The 17,607-nt window shown below is 40.8% G+C and overlaps 1 protein-coding gene across 3 annotated transcripts in view; it reads right to left on the bottom strand.

The window, feature by feature from the left end:
- Nucleotides 1-17,607, bottom strand: part of PTPRD (protein tyrosine phosphatase receptor type D) — a 1,795,899-nt gene that overhangs the window by 1,022,842 nt on the left and 755,450 nt on the right. For all 3 annotated transcript variants that reach the window (XM_075931585.2, XM_075931586.2, XM_075931588.2), the window contains exon 6: nt 14,425-14,473. The gene's annotated coding sequence lies outside the window, so the exon portion shown is untranslated. The remainder of the gene's footprint in view (nt 1-14,424; nt 14,474-17,607) is intronic.

Genomic DNA, 17,607 nt, shown 5'->3' with positions numbered 1-17,607 from the left:
TTTTAACAAGAGACAAAAGAAATAAAAATAATCCCAAGGTTTAATTCAATATTATAGCTAACTAAATATCAGACTTCCCACTATTATGCACTTGGAAAGCGTTAATTGCCAAATCAAAGAGATGCCCAAGGCTGAAATTATTCATCTTCTTAAGTGTTAGTGAGTACCACAATTATATGCTCTCCTTTAGGCAGCCACAATATGTACTCACTTCTTCATTGCATATTTTCCACCAGTGACCAGCAACCTAGTTCACCAATTCCATTTGTTATTCCACAATTTTTTCAGTATTTGGGAAATGTAAAAGAGCGATTAGCTTCTATCTGAGATTTGAAGAGGCTTGTTCAGAATGCTTTCTAATAATAATAATAATGAATGATAAAAACCAGGAGGAGCATCAGTCCTCATTAGGAATGCAGCACTACACAGAGCCAAAAGCCACATGTTGAGGGGAGAAAAAAAAATCTGTTTGGACAAAGAAAATGCTGCTGCTCAAAGCTTTATTGGCCCACAACATTTTCATTCTTTTTGGGAAGGACTTGGTTACTTTTCTCCATGTGGAGTACTGTTTTGACTCATTTTTTCTAAATAACATCACTGACTATGCTGAAAAAAATTAGCCAGGAGACCAGGGCTAGCCTAATCATTTGCAAGACCCTACACTACCACAAGATACTAAGCATGCAGCACCTTTTCCTCAATAGCTTCAGAGCTGCTTTTGAGATGTGTCTGCGTCCTTAGCAGAAAAACCACGAGATGAGACTAGTGAGTTGTGTGCAAATGAGGGGACTCTGGATGTGACCCATAATTCTACTTATTTGCCTCCCATGGGCACAAGAATAAACCTACTCAGACATACCTTTTCTTTAAAAAAACTGAAGCAATGCTCAGAGTGGCTTAAAAGAAAATTAAGCATCTTGTGGTATGTCTACACTGCCACCCTCGTTCAAACTAGGGTGGATAATGTAGGCATTCAAAGTTGTAAATGAAGCCCAGGATTTAAATATCCCAGGCTTCATTTGCATCTTGCCGGGCGACGCCATTTTTAAATCCCCGTTAGTGCGGATTCCGTGCCCGCGGCTACACGCGGCATGGAGTAGGTAGTTCGAATTAGCCTCTTTAATTCGAACTTCCGGTACACCTCATGGAGTAATGGTAGTTCGAATTAGAGAGCCTAATTAGAACTACCTACTCCATGCCGCGTGTAGCCGTGGGCACGGAGTCCGCACTAATGGGGATTTAAAAATGGCGGCGCCCAGCAAGATGCAAATGAAGCCTGGTATATTTAAATCCCGGGCTTTATTTGCAACTTCAAATGCCTACATTAGCCACCCTAGTTCGAACTAGGGTGGCAGTGTAGACATACCCTTGGAGAGCAGAAGTGACCACTACTACAGGAGAGAGCCTTTCCTACAATGAATGTTCTCCAAAATGTTCCCATTGTTGACCTAGCATCAGTACATCTCCCCCAGTGTTATCATTGGTGTAAGCATCTAATCAATGCCTGCATTTCCACAACAGCTAGCATCAGTGTGCAAATCCACCAATAAGACAACTTCAGAAAATGGTCAATTCAGGTGCTGAGGTGGTACATACAGCTCTTCTTAATGATTTCCCACCTCTCTATTTAAGGAGCCTGAGGATATACCTCAAAAGCACCTCATTCCTTTGGCTTTGTGCAACTTTCCTAATGACTGCGTCAAGCATAATCTGGAATTAGGACTATCATTATAAACTTAAAATTAATCCGCAAAGACTAACAAAATATTTTCCAAATTTGGCCTCATTCTACTGAAAACTCTATGCACATTAGTTTCCCCTTTTTAGAGCTCCAAAAACTTTCAGGTGGAGTCAGCTAGTTCTTCTGACTTCCCCATCCTCAGTCTTTTGTTGGAGGTAAAGGGGAAGGGTCTCAAACCTGTTCTGTCACCCAGCTCCTATCATAGATCTCAGTGACAGCAATGAGGCTGCCATCTAACTTTGCTTTGAATTACAATGGGACAGAAAAGCTGAATAAGTCACTCTGAGGGTTGGTATACAATGCTTTGAACCATACCTCTGCAAAACTAGGCAAGAGGAAGTGTACAAGTGATTTTAGAATGATTCAGCATATAGTAGCATCCTATCACCAAGTAAAAAAGTCTGGTGCATGCTCTGGTGTGAACCAATTGATTACAAGAAGCCCTCAACCCTTGCAAGACACCCTTTCCAGGAGGCAGTATGGCTAGGGGACTGGGAATGCAATTGTCAAGCTTTGTGTAACCAAAAAATGGAAGAGCTGAGATTGTCACTCCTAAGTATTCCATATGACAATCAGTAGAGGAAACAGGAGGAATGTTTCTCCATAGTAAAGTGCTCCCATCTGAAAGAATTAAATGAATATGTACCAGTGTTCTAGTAGAATTCATATGCTATCATGTCTTAAGATACATAAAATAATCTTCAAAATATTAAGTGATATTCCAATGATTTAATATGTGCACATATACATCCAATTTTAAGTTATTCCACAAACACTAAGGCATGGGTTCCCAAACTGGGGGGCATAAAGAAATTCCGGAGGGGGGGGGGCACGAGGCAACCCAGCCCCCCCTAAGTTTTGCTGCTGGGTTTTTTTTCCGGCCCCGGTCAGCTCCTTGTTTTTTTGCTCAACAAGTTTTGCTGGGGGGTAGGAGGCGTGAGGGTTTCTCAGAAATCAAAAAGGGGACATGATGCCAAAAAGTTTGGGAATCACTGCTAAGGATACAAATCGGGAAGCTCTTTTCATTCTATTATTCTCTTGCCTTCAAATCTTCAAAAAAATATAGGAATGGTTAATGCTTTGTTTGTTGAATATTAAAGATAAGATTGTGTAGTTAATATCAAATGTCTTTACTTTTAATATACTGTTTCCCAAGGAAAATATTTTATTTTGTAACAGCCTTTGTTTCAGCAATGGTACCTATTAGGCTGTCCCATGCATTATTTTTATTTAGTTTACAAAATGCTTCTTTATGCCAAGTTTGAATTTTATTTTCATGAACTTTTTTTGAATGTTCCACAAACCTATCATTTGGCCTGTGCTCAAATGAACGAATCTGATATTATCTGTCTCCATTTAAGGTTTTCATAATTCAATTACATTTATTCTCTTTCAACATCTTTTTCATCTGAGACTACGTTAAATTAAGATTCTGAAACTTTTCCTTATCAGCCTTATTCTATAATCTAGAGAACAACCCATTACAGTCATCTCATGTACCTTTTACAAAGAGAACTCTGCGCATTAAAATAATGAAATGGCACTAGTTATTTAAGCAAAATCTATAGGCAGCATCTCTAGTACGAGAGTGTGCCTAGACTACATGGCTCCATCGATGGAGCCATGTAAATTAGTTTATTCAGCATGGCACAGCGCAGCCGACCGATCCTGTAAACCTCATTTCACGAGGCATAAAAGATCAGTCGGCAAAGGCTTCCCCAGCCGACAGATCCGCATCTAGACTGCCGCACTGTGCCGGATCAGCTGATTGTTGGCACAGTGTGGCGGCCATGTTTATTTTAATGAAGCAGGGATTATTTAAATCTCTGCTTTTTTGACTATGCCAAATAAACCAATTTACATGGCTCCGTCGACGGAGCCATGTAGTCTAGACATACCCCTAGAGAAAAAAGTAATTTGTGTGTCTGCACATTTTAAACATGACACAGTAATTGTAATTGGGCTGAATCCTTCACCCTGTCCTGACAGTTTCTCTGGCTTTTTAGCTCTGCATCACCCGGACTGTGGTAACAAAGCATCCCATAACTCTGACTGAACCAAAAGATCAGTTGACTGGTATACAGAGGGAAAAAACGGTTTGCTGAGAGACTGGGAATTAAAACTCAGCTATCTCTTAGGGTGTGTCTAGACTACATGCCTCTGGCAACAGGCATGTAGATTAGGCTACCTGGCACAGGGAAATGCAGCGTTGATTTAAATAATTGCCGCTTCATTTAAATTTAAATGGCTGCCATGCTGTGCCGATCAGCTGTTTGTCAGCTCAGTGCACTAGTCTGGATGCTTTGCGGTTGACATCAATGCATTTATTGACCTCCCCAGTATGCCTCATGGGATGAGGTTTACCGGGGAAGTCAACAAATGCCTTTGATGTCAACTGCTGAGTGCCCAGACTACCGCGCTGTGCCACCAAACAGCTAATCGGCGCAGCACGGCAACCATTTAAATTTAAATGAATTGACGCTTCATTTCCCTATGCCGAGTAAACAAATCTACATGCCTCTGTTGCCAGAGGGAGGAAGAGTCCTACTGTCCCTAGTCCCTCTCCCAACACATCAACAAGGTACAGGTTGAACCCTTCTAGTCCGGCACCCTTGGGATTGAATTGTGGCCAAACTAGAGAATTTGCCTCACACTATTCAAGAAATTAAGGAACCACCTGATAAATATCTTATACAAGAAACAGAAAAACATCAAGAATGACATCTCTAACTTAGAGATTCTCATCTCAAGACAAACATCGACACCGACTAACACGTTACAGGATTTTTGTTCCACCAGACAAGAAATCTACTATACACACTTCTATTCTCTACAACAAAGAAAAGACAATAAACTTTCTAAGCTGCTCCACACCACAGGCTACAACAGTAATTACCTGAACCCACCGGATAATATTGTTAACCTCTCCAGCTACAAACTCAGCGCAGCAGAAGAGTCTGTCTTATCCTGGGGTCTCTCTTTCTGCCCCACATCTCCCACAAACTGGATACAATTTTGTGGTGACTTTGAGGCTTTTTTCCGCCACCTCTGCCTCCGAGAATATTTCCAAACTAACAATGAACATCAATCTGACCTACCAGATCCCCCCCATCAACACCTAAGGAAAAATATTTCTATATGGACTCCCCGTGATGGTCGGAATTACAATCTGGATTTCTATATACAAAGCTTCCGCAACAACGCATAGACTGACATTATTCACAAACGACAACAAGCGACACATAATCTCAGCTACGCTGAAAACTATGCTATCCAGGGTCTCAAAAACAACCCGTACATTATAATCAAACCAGCTGACAAAGGGGGTGCTGTGGTCATTCTGAATAAGGCTGACTATAGCCAGGAGGCAATCAGACAACTCTCCAACACCACATTTTACAAACCTCTCCTCTGATCCCACCTCAGAATACCAAAAGAAACTATACTGTCTCCTTAAACACCTCCCTACATCTACTTGGGATCAAATCTACACAGAAACACCTTCTGAACCCCAACCAGGATTGTTCTATCTGCTTCCCAAAATCCATAAACCTGGACATCCCAGACGTCCCAACATCTCAGGTATCAGCACGCTCAATACTGGTTTATCCAGCTATGTAGACTCTCTTCTCAAACCCTATGCTATCAACATTCCCAGCTATCTCCGAGATACTACTGACTTCCTAAGGAAACTACAAAACATTGATAACCTCCCCGATAACACCATCCTTGCTACCATGGGTGTAGAAACTCTATACACCAACATCCCACATGAAGACGGATTACAAGCAATTAGAAACACTTTCCCAGAGGACATCACTGCCAATCTGACAGCAGACCTATGTAACTTTGTTCTCTCCCACAATTATTTCCAGTTTGAGGACAACTTATACCTCCAGATCAGCGGCACAGCCATGGGTACACGCATGGACCCACGGTACGCTAACATCTTTATGGCTGACTTAGAACGTTTCCTCAGATCCCATCCCCTCTTACCCCTTCTCTACTTACGCTACATAGACGACATCTTTATGATCTGGATCCATGGCCAAGAAACACTGGAGACATTCCACAGAGATTTTAACAACCTATACCCCACCATCAATCTCAGCCTGGACCATTCTACACGAGAGATCCATTTCCTGAATACCACAGTACAAATCACCAATGGTAAATTAGACACCACTCTCTACAGAAAACCCACCGACTCACACAGTTACCTTCATGCCTCCATACGATCCATCATCTATAGCCAAGCCCTTCAATACAATCGCATCTGCTCTAATCCCACTGACAGAGACCAGAAACTTCAGGATCTCTACCAAGCATTTATAAACCTCAACTACCCACCCAGAGAAATAAAAAAGCAAATTGAAAGAGACAGACGAATACCCAGAAGGCATCTACTTCAAGACAGACCCAAGAAAACCAACAATAGAACACCACTTGTCATCACCTACAGCCCCCAGCTTAAACCCGTCCAACACTTTATCAATAAACTACAACCTATACTCGAACAGGATACTAAACTCCGAGAGGCTCTGGGAGACAGACTCATAGTCTACTACAGACAACTACCTAACCTCAAGATGATTCTTACCAACAACCACAGGACATACCCCACTAACACCAACCCTGGAACTTTCCCTTGCAACAAGCCCCGTTGCCAGTTTTGTCCACATATTCACTCTGCTGATACTATTATTGGATCTAACCAATTGAGTTATAAGATCAAGAACACATATTCCTGCTCATCCAGAAATATAATTTATGCTATCATGTGTCAATAATGTCCATCTGCTATGTACATTGGACAAATGTCTCAGACACTTCGCCAAAGAATTAATGCGCACAAAATAGATATTAGACAGGATCACAAAGAACAAACAGTTTCTTGCCATTTCAACCAGAAAGGGCATTGTCTCAATGACCTGATTACCTGCATTCTGATTCAAAGACCTTCTAACACCAGACTTGAAAAAAAATCCTCTGAACTGTCATTCATGCTTAAATTTGACACTGTACACATAGGTCTTAACAAGGACGCTAATTACCTTACCCATTATAAAGATAGCTTCCCCAGTTATCACCTCTAATATCATTAGCTCACAGACATTTACCTCCCTCCCTCCCTAATCCCCCTTCTATTCTCAAATTTGATTTGTCCTTTTCATGTGTGTTCTTTTTTTTGACTGTATCCTTTGGTATATATGGTCATGCCAATTTTCTTGCACAATTTGATCTGGGGAAGTGGGTCTGGCCCACAGAAGCTCATCACCTAATAAACCATCTTGTTAGTCTTTAAAGTGCTACATAGTCCCGTTTTTTGTTTCAGCTAGACCAGACTAACACAGCTACATACCTATTACTACAGGAGGTCAGATTGCCTAGCAGCATTACCAACACTTCCACTGGAAAGTTAGTAATATAAGGGTATATCTAGACTACATGGCTCCTTCAACAGAGCCATGTAGATTTGTTTGTTTGGCAAAGGGAAATGAAGCCGCGATTTAAATAATCGCGGCTTCATTTAAATTTAAATGGCTGCCCCGCTCTGCCGATCAGCTGTTTGTTGGCAGATCAGGGCAGTCTGGACGCATCCCTGCCGACATGAAAGCCCTTTATTGACCTCCCCAGTAAACCTCATCCTGCGAGGCATAACGGGGAGGTCGATAAAGGACTTTCAGGTCGGTGCGGGAGCATCCAGACTAGCACACTGAGCCGACAAACAGCTGATCAGCTGTTTGTCGTCTCAGCGCGGTAGCCATTTAAATTTAAATGAAGCCATGATTATTTAAATCGCGGCTTCATTTCCCTTCGCCAATCAGCCTAATCTACATGGCTCTATCGATGGAGCCATGTAGTTTAGACACACACTAAGACTCAAAACTTAAATTAATAATTGAACTTACTGGGCTTGTAGAAAACATTTAGAGGTAAATTAAAGCTAAAAAACAGTACAGAACACTGAGATACAGGACTGGTGGCTATAAGCAAACTTCATGCAACTACTGGAAACTTGGCCATACCAATGATAAGTGGGTACCCAGATAACTAAAATCATGCTGGACCACAGATGTTGCCAGACCAGAGAATGTTGGACTAGAGAGGTTCAACCTGTAATTGGTTTGCCCTTATAAGAGGGGGAGGAGGATCACTGGGGGTGCCAGAGAGGGCAAAGAAACAGGCAAGCCCAGGGAGGACAAAAGACTATTGTTTTACTCCCTGCATCAACAGGGTAAATTGACTACTTAGAGACTGGGAAAGACTAGGAAACTTACTGCTTTGTTGATGCCTAATAATAAACTTCTGAACTTTGTCAGTTTTTTAATGTAATAAATGATTCACCTGCTCATAAATGTTGTTGGAGAATTGTTGCACATGTCTATTACACTGTAGGTATGTGTGCATCCCACACACTGGCTGTAGAGAGTTTTCCCCTAGTGGTGCCACAAGGCAGCCCTGTCCATCTCCAAATCCCTTGTGCTTCAAAGTGAGGACACATGAGTGAAGCTACCCTGCTTAGAGCTGCCAACAGAATTGCCAAGGCCTTTGGCAAAGTTGAGTGGGGGGCTCCTCTCTCGGCCCACAGAAGTAGTAGGGCATTCAGCAGAAGGGCCAGGGCTAGCTTCCCCCAGTTAGTCCTTAATCACTGCCTGGACTGTGATGAAGAAACTATATCAGCAGCGCAGGTCTCCCTCTCTAGCTGCTACGCCACACTGCAAATCACTACTATGGACATTTAAAAGTGGCAGAGGAATCCCAGCTGCCACTACTATAGCAGTGGAAGTGACCTCAGAATTCTCTGGCCCTTTTAAGTGACCTGGGCAAGTGCCCTCCCCCACCATTGGCAGCCCTCCAGTTCCTTCATGCCAGAAGCTGACAGTGGACTCTGATGAACCAGGAAAGATCCAGGTAAGGGCTCATCTAGACTACATCCCTCATTTTTTCAGGAGTATGGGATCTTTCAAAAAGGTTTTTTTTTTTTTTTTTGAAAGAACCGCATCTAGACTGCGGTTTCACTTTCGAAATACCCTTTTTTGAAAACGGCAATTGGACACAAATATGCAAATGAAGCATGAGATATTTAAATCCGTGCTTCATTTGCAATTTCGATCGGGCTCATTTACATCCCTCTTTTGAAAGAGGGATGTAGTCTAAATGTGCCCTAATTGACACGTCTGACATATCTCAAAGAACATGCTACACACAGGTTCTTTGAGCACTTGTGTATGTCCATTATGCCATAAGCAGCAAGCAGCTATGCCAGGTGGAGAGTCTTGTAGTTTCATCAGAAGGACTGTAAGGCTACTTTCCTTTCATTTGAATTTTCCCTTGTGGCAGCAGAGAACACAACCTAAGCTTTACAAATGTAAGATCAGGTCATCACTCAGCAGATGTCGATAAATGGGGTTTGTGCCACAAATGCTGCTGAGGCTGAATGTGGTCGAGCATGCTGTTTGTCAGCAGGAGTTACCCCTTTTACAGCATACTGCAGTGTGATGCCACTGATATTGCATTTCTAGAGTCTAGGGGTTATGGTTGGATGACGTCTCCCAAACTCTGTTTAAGAAACATCTGGGAAGAAATTTTCCAGGGGCTTTGTTTTATCCAGGTAAAAAGCCAGAGTTCATCTTTGTGATTATGCAGTGTTGGGAAGAAAATTGGCAGCTTGTTGCAGGTGGAAATCAAATACTGCTTTTGAGAAAAAACTTAGTGGATGGCATAAAAAAAACTTTGTATGCGGATCAGTGACCAAAGCATTCAGTTCTCTCCCTCGTCTAGAGGATACAATGGCAACACATGCTGCCCTGTGTGGGAGCAAGAACGACAAGAAAGACTTGAAAGCAAAATCTTTCCAAGTAGACAACACTAAAATCAGATCACAAGGACCTTCCCTGATTGGTAGAAGAGGAAAGGAGAAGATAAGTCCTCTACACTTATTGTCTTGGCTTGCCCACCAAGGATGCAAAGCGACTTGTCTAAATGGTAAATCTGAGGACAGTAGATCAACTTGAGCATACTTGTAATGCTCTGAAATTCAGTCTGGTGTGCATGGTTCATATGTGGCTGCATGTGCATATTACGTAAGAGCCTGTCATAATTCCTCACAGTAATCTGAGTATGGTCAAATCCAGGACTGCCCGCAATTAATTCTATCCTTTGCAGCGGGAATAATGTTAATTTTTCTTTGTTCAACTTCTTCTCAGGTTGTGGAACAGATACAGTTTGATGGGCAGCAGCTTGTTCTTAGGATCTGGAATAACCATGAACCAATCATCCAGGTGAGGATACAAGTGGACATCTCCTTTTCTGGAGGTAATTTGCCATGATGACCATGTACTTGGACTGTCATCAGCACTGAAGGTCTTTACCAAATGGTAGACTGGAAAATTGTTAATTGTAATCTCCTACAGTGAACAATTACCACTTGGAAGTAGGCATCCTGTAAGTTGAGAGCACAATCCAGGGAGAGAATGATCTTCACTAGAAACACCATACGGAATCTTATCTTGACATAACTGTTCAGGTTTCAGAGGTCTAAGGTAGGTCTAAGACTCTTGGTTTCAGGTATTAGAAAAGTATTGGGAATCAAATTCCCTGCCCCAAGGTAGTAGGGGCACCTCACCTAGGACTCCCCAAAAATGTGGGGTATGCGTTTATTCTCTCAGTACAGACTTGTGGGAAGAAGTTCTAAAGAAGGACTAAATATGGGGTTAGAGAGATACACCATATTTCCTTTCTACCCTAATTCTGCTATGCTTATCTCCCAGTTGCCTGAGGTGATGGGCTGAAAAGGTGGGAAGAGACCAGTGATACCTAGGGTCAGTAGTACGTTGTTCTTACTAGAAGACTCAGTTGGCTGAGCTGAGGGCAAGATGTTGAAGGCAAGTTGAAGAGCCCAAGAAAGTAGAAGGCATTGATGACATCCTTTGCAACTTTTGTTTTCCTTAGATTGGTCAGCCTGATGAAAGGAGAAATATTGCTGTGTAAGGATGCTAAAAAGAGCAACATTTTGAGCTCCTAGTCACTACAAAGTATAGCAGTGTTTCTCAACCAGTGGTATAAGTATCCTTTGGGGTACTCGAAAGAAGTCTGGGGGTTACGTCAACACAACTGAAATTTGGAGAAAACTGAATTTTTGTTTTACACTTTACGGCGTTCTATTAATTTTGAACTTTTTCAGCCAAAAATTTCATTGCCCGCCTGGCTATGATTAAGGTGTTTAAACAAAGGTGTTGCAATGGTAGAAAAAATGTTGTGTCTAAAAACTGTATGTATTGGGGGTACTTTTTTATTTGGTTGGGATTTTTGGAAAAAAGAGTACTTTATAAAAAGAGGTTTATTGAGAAACAATGACGTAGGGGACTAGATTTCTAAATGGCCCTTAAGTCCTGTTTTATCCAGCCATGTGATCATCACTGATTACAACAGAATGCTGGCAGGCAGCTCACATACAAGGCTTACTAAGTGACTTCACATCTGATTGGGGAATGAGCTTACATTCACTAGCATCCAAAGATACTTTGCTGTTTGCAATAGATGGGGAAGATGTCTGTGTGAAACCCTGAAGTCTATTCACTGCTGAGGCCCAATTTCTCCCCGGATGCCAGGCCTAGGTGACCAGAATGCAGAATTGTTTTCCTGCAAGCACAGGCCTTAGAGCTAATCAACACCAAGATCTCCATGACAGTGCGTGTGACATGCGTATAGATATGGGTCAAGTACAGAGAAAGACTTTGTATCTGTATTCAACTCAACTGATGTGGCTCTCCTAGTTATTTAACAGAAACTGCGGTGAAATGTGGTCATGCCGCACTTTAATTCATGTAAGGATCCACCAGGTTTGACAGAGTTCCTTATTGCTTCATATAGATCTTTTCACAGTCCCATGTTCTGACTCACATTACATCTACCTACAAGCCAAGAATGTGATTTCTCTGCTCAGGTACACACTCGCTCTTATCAAACTAGCATGAATATAAATAGCAATGTAGGTAGAGTGGAAAGGTTAGTAGCTGCATGGCTGAGCCGTGTTGTGTATAAACCTGCTTGAAACAGGAGAGTATGTGACTCAGCACAGCTCTGCCTCCGTTGCCATAACTCATGCTACTGCAGCTACACTGCTGTTTGTACTTGTGTTTGGTCCGCGAGAGCTAGGTGAGTATAAGTACACAAGCAAGGGAATCACACACTTAGCTTGTAATGTGGACTTAACCTAAAATACTTGCACTTTTTTTTCACATTATGTTGTTGCAATTGAGAGAACTGTGTCAGAAGATATCTTGACACTTTTATAACTCTATTTGGGGACAAATTCATCCCTGATTCAATTAATTCAAAGTTAATAGAGTTACATCAAAAAAGAATCCAATACTTTCAATACTTTCTCTTTTCATTGTATCTTGAATTACCTAGAAAGAATATGCACATGAAGGTCTCCTCCTAATAAATCCACAGTGTTAGATCATCTAATCTGCCCTTAGTTTTATTTTGCATATATTAAACATAAAATGTGTCCAAAAAAATAAGTCCAGGAATTTTTTTTTATAAAACTTATTTACAAAAGCATCCTGTATTGTCAGAGGAAACTTTCTCTATTCCTCTAGAAACTATGGGTAAGTATTTGTTTCTTACTTTTTGTGAAACTATGCTTTTAAATGATTTCATGCTGTTTAGAAGTTAGTTTGTATATTCATTTCTCCTCATTCATAATACTCATGCCCAAATGTTTAACTCTATTCATATGACACTTAGATGAAATAAAACATATTCCTAGGCATGGAACGAATTATAAACCTATTGGAATATAGGAACCTCAGACTGGATGATTAGTTTTTCAATGTTCTTTCCCTAATACATAAAAGATTACTAGCATAAAGGACAACACAAATCAGCAACCCAGGGGAAACAAAGAACACAGCCACTATGCACAATATTTACATTTAATGAAACAATGGACTTACAAGAGTGGGAAGACCCAGTAAGTCACTCTTCTGTATGTTTATTAAGAAGAGTTTATGCATTAAATGTCCACAGCTTTGTATGAATCCCTAATTACTAGTCCATAAGAAACATTAAGGAGGTTGTTATGCAAAACTTAACATCCTTAAAATTTGCTACCAGCCCCAAACCTGCAAACTCTAACCCTAAAATGTTACTATAAAGCACAGAACTATTACACTCTAAATCCCAAACAAATCTAAGCAATTCAGAGAGTAAATCTGAGCACAAACACAAGTACAAATGGTTGATCCAAATTACTATAAAAGCACTGTTAAACAGTTATAATGTTCACTCACGAATCATCTTCAGATCGGCAGTGTAGAGCAATGCAATACAGTAACCTAGATATAAGTTTTACTCCATAGCTGACAGAGAAAATATTTTCATGGACAATAAAGGATGCAAAGGTTCTTTTTTTTTTTTAAAGAATATCTATCTATCCTAGCCCATAAGGTACATTCATGTTCTTTTAGATACTTTGTATGTCTATAGAACAGAAACCTACATTTCAGTCCAGGTTTCACAGTTAAAGTTTAAAATACGTATATAACTTCGGGCTAAAAAGGATATAGCTCATTACAGGGAACCGGTACAATAAAATATATCACTCTATTGCCGGGCTGCATTTTAAACTACTGCCTTCCCACAATCAGCAGAATCACAAAACAAAACTGACATGTCTATTCTCTTGCACTTGGGTTTTCACTCCTCAGGGATTTTTATCTTTTGCCCAAATATGCAGAGTATGACAGCTATTTTGTATACAAATAAGGTTACCTTGTGAGTTTGCAACCAACTGAATGCTAACCTTATTGTCTCATTATAAACAAGCACTTGACTCTATTATATTTAATACTATGAAACAATCTTAAAACATGAGAGAATATTTTCATGGTAATGCTAAGCTTGTTACTCTTAACAGCTTTTACTTCACATGCCCTTAAACAATACCAACTACATGGTAAACATCTACATCTTTGGTCCAAATCTGTTCAGCTACATAGTTTTCTCAAGAAATTCACAGTAGTATCCGAGATAGAAAAAAGCTCAAATTTTAGTCACTATAAATTTGTAGTAATTTTTTATTTTTATTGCAATAGGTACCTACCTGTCTTGGACTCAGTTCCCTGAAGCTGTGACATTAAATGCTTGTTGAGGGAACCCATTTTGATAAAGCTTGACAGGTAATAAAACAAGTTTTACTTTCTATTGCTGCTTGCCGTTATTCATTCTCATCAAAGAAGCTTTTCCACAAAGGTTTTAAATGTATAAAATTGCCACTTACGTCTGCATGACTTCTGTCAGTATTATAAATCATTGCCTCCCTGAATCATTTTTATCTAATCCATTTTGAAATCACACTGGCTCCAATATTTGATAACTATATTAATATTAGTCCCTTAATGGAATGTGGTCACAGTACATGAATGTAACCTCAAAGGAGTAAAAGCTTTACTACAAAATATATTCTTCTTCAAACTATTCCAGAGAGAAAAACTGCCAGTTTAAACAGTGAGGCAACAGACCTGTTTACCAACTATTTGCCAAAAAGATCAGGTGATGTTAACAATACATTTAGCACAGACTTCTTTCTTCTCATTCTCCTACCATGGAATATGAATTTTACCATTAATGTCCAAATTGATGCTAAAGAAATAACAAAAGATGTGTCTTACCCTGAGATTGATGGTTCTGAATTCAATCAAAAATTCTCCACCCTGAGACCTGGGAAAATACAAGAAAGAAAATCCCTCTGTCACCACTGACAATAACTGGTGAGAGACTGGAAATATTGTAAACCAAGTAAATGACAGTTCAATGCTATGGGTAATTAATACACACATACATTATGGAAAAATCAATTGACTTAAATCCTTCACTAGCATACTCTGAATAGAACATTATTTATTAGAAAAGAAGTTCAATAAAACCTTTAAAATGTAAATGTAATCATTCTTTTTTCGACGTTCTAAGGCAAATTTAATTCCAAACTTCCTTACAATTGAGTTTATGCATTTCCACAGTAAACACCAAATTCCCAAGGTAGCTGGATAGAAAAGTGTTCAAGTTATACATTGCTGCAGTTCAAACAATAATCTTGGCTAGGTTTATCTGGAAACCAATGGCTTTTTTGCAGGGGGTAAGCAAATTAATTATTCTCTGTGAGGTATAAAGAACAGGCAACACAAGTTCAGGCCACGCTCCAAGGCTTTGATTTGAAGGCTAGAGGAAACTGAGCTAATTATAGATGATACACATTTGTGGTTGGAGAGAATCAGAATGCCCTGCTATAGCTGACAAAGGAGCAGTAGGGGTATGAGCTAAAGATAAATAACTAGAAGGGGATGTTTGCAAACCTGGGGAGATTCAAATAAAATGTGTTGTATAAAGACTAGGAAGAAAAATCAGTTTAGTGTATACATTTTTTTCTATGAACAAATATAAATGATTCACAACTGAATTAACATTCGTTTAACCAAACTGCATGTATTTCTCTAAAAATGGCAAGATTTGTTAAAGTTGTCAGTAATATAACAATGGTTATCCCATTACTGAGGCTTGAAGTTACTCATTAATTTAATAACAACAATCAAAGCATGATTTTTCTGCAATAAAATGATTTTCTAACTTTGTCTCCTAGCATATTTTTTCACTACAACATTAATAAAGATTAATTCTAAAAATTTATAATCTGGCAGAGAAATATTAGAAAATGTACAAAGTCTAAACATACTATTACATATTAAAACTTAGATTTCAATGGGGACAATGGGGGAAGGCATTGAACTGCTTATAGTAGCGGCACGCATGAGGTGCCACCCTAGATCATCCGCTCTGCTCCCTGGCTTTGTTGTAGGCCTAAGGAAGCTCCTTGAATTTTATCCGGGCCTGGTCAAGGGTCTGGGTGTGTCCTTTGTTGGCCAAGCTGGAGGCCATTTGGCCATAGACATTAGCCTTGCACTTTCTGGTGTGGAGATCTAGGAGCCTAATCTCCTCGTTGCAGACCTTGATGAGGTACAGGATTCTCCTCACAAGTCCAGGCCAGTCTGGCCCTGAGTCCTTGGCCAATGGCAGCCGAGGTTGCTGTGGGCGTGCTGGCAGCCATTGGGGGCTCACTGGGGTTTGCCATGGCTCCGTCTGCTGAAGCTGTATGGCAGAAGGGTGGCAAAGATCTCCATGTGGCTGCTGCTTTAAGTTCCGTAGAAGAAGGGAAGCAGTGGAGCTGGCAGGAGTGGCCAGAGCAGTCAGAAGTGCAGCTGTGAGATGCCTCTGGAGGCCAATTATTTTGAATTAGCAGCAGCACATTGTTCACATCAGGGGCGGGAAACCTCAGGCCTGGGGGCTGAGATTTGGTCCCAGCTTGCCTTGATCTGGCCCCTGAGGCTCATTCCCCCCTCCCCAGCATTGGGGAGCCCACACTGGCTGGGCCCCCGTAGGCTCTAGTGTGGGAAGGAATGTAGGGAGTGTCTTCTTCTCAGAAAAAAAGGCCACGTCAATGAGGGATTTTTTTTCCTCACCTGTGTACGGCTCCCAACTGATTTTTCTGTGGGCCAGTGACTTCTGATCCAAAAATGTTTCCCCACCCCAGTCCACACTAATGTGACTTCAAAATAAGCATTTTTCCCCAAGGAAAGCAAGAGTCCAGATTTCAAAATAACCAGCCCGTTATTTTGAAAAACAGGCTGGGTTGTTTGGATATTCCACTTTTTATTTTGAAAAAAGGGGGCTATTCCGAAATAACTCCCTAGTGTAGACCAGGGCTAAGAGTGAAAACACAAACATTTTGGAAGTGCCCCACTTGTGCTTCTATAGTTAATGTTGTGTTCCAAATGTACAGGCATGGTTGTAGCACTCCATACTATTAATATTGCCTGATATTGCCCATTTTCAGTTACTTGTACCTTTACAAAACAGCAATCATTTAGTCTGACATGTTCCAAGTCAGGTGTTTGCCTCAACCTGATTGGGTGTGGGTAAGAGGAGGGAAATTTCAGCCAAAACACTTACAGCCATTCCTGAAAACAATGTTTGATAAAAATTAATTGTTTTACCCACGTTAAAAAAAATGACTGCCTTTCTTGAAAAAACCAGTAGTGCCCCCATGATCAGAGCAGGGACATGAAAATTGATGGCCTTTGAGTTAGCCATTTTTTGAGAAAGTCTGTTCAAATTTGGCCCATTTATATACCTTGGAATACTGAAGTTTTCACATGTTCAGCAGAAACATGCTAGAGTTTTGCAGCTAAATTCCTTAAAGTTTCCTCTTGCAACAAACATGTTCTAGTCAAGGGCTGAACAGGGCTTTCCCTCCTACAACTGCAGCTCTGTGCTGAGTCTGGACCTAGATTCAGGCACTGAAATTGAGAAGAGGGAGCCTATGTCCTTCTGTTTCCTCATTGTTCCTACTCCTGAAGCTCATGCAGAAAGAAAATGGTAGCCATCTGATTTAAGTGCAAATGGGACAAAAGTCAGACCTGAGAGGATTGGGGGGAGTAGATTGGCACAAGGAGCCTGGAGGAAAAGAGGAGGTGACTGGGACCAGAGGCCGGTAAGATCAGGAAAAGAAAACTGACTGGGAGTTGGGGTGAAAGAAGACTGGGACAAGCTGGGCAAGGGAGACTGGACAAGGAACCAAGGAGAGAAACAATTGGCAGGGGAAAGACAGACTATATGAGGAGCCTAAGAGAAGATGGACATGGAGTACACATCTGGAGCTGGATAGGTGAGGAAAATGGGAGTAGGATGATGATCCATAGTGACAAAGGGAAGATAGAGGATTCGTACAGGTAGCAGGAAAAAGGACTCCAGAGGTCAAGATTGTTGTGACCAATGAACTTTTGGTGCCTAAGGTTTATATA

This window comes from Pelodiscus sinensis, chromosome 6 (genome assembly GCF_052426305.1).
Source record: "Pelodiscus sinensis isolate ZL-2025 chromosome 6, ASM5242630v1, whole genome shotgun sequence".
In the NCBI taxonomy this organism is placed as follows: Eukaryota; Metazoa; Chordata; order Testudines; family Trionychidae; genus Pelodiscus; species Pelodiscus sinensis.
The sequence above is the reverse complement of the archived record's forward strand: the minus strand, read 5'-3'. Positions and strand labels throughout refer to the sequence as shown.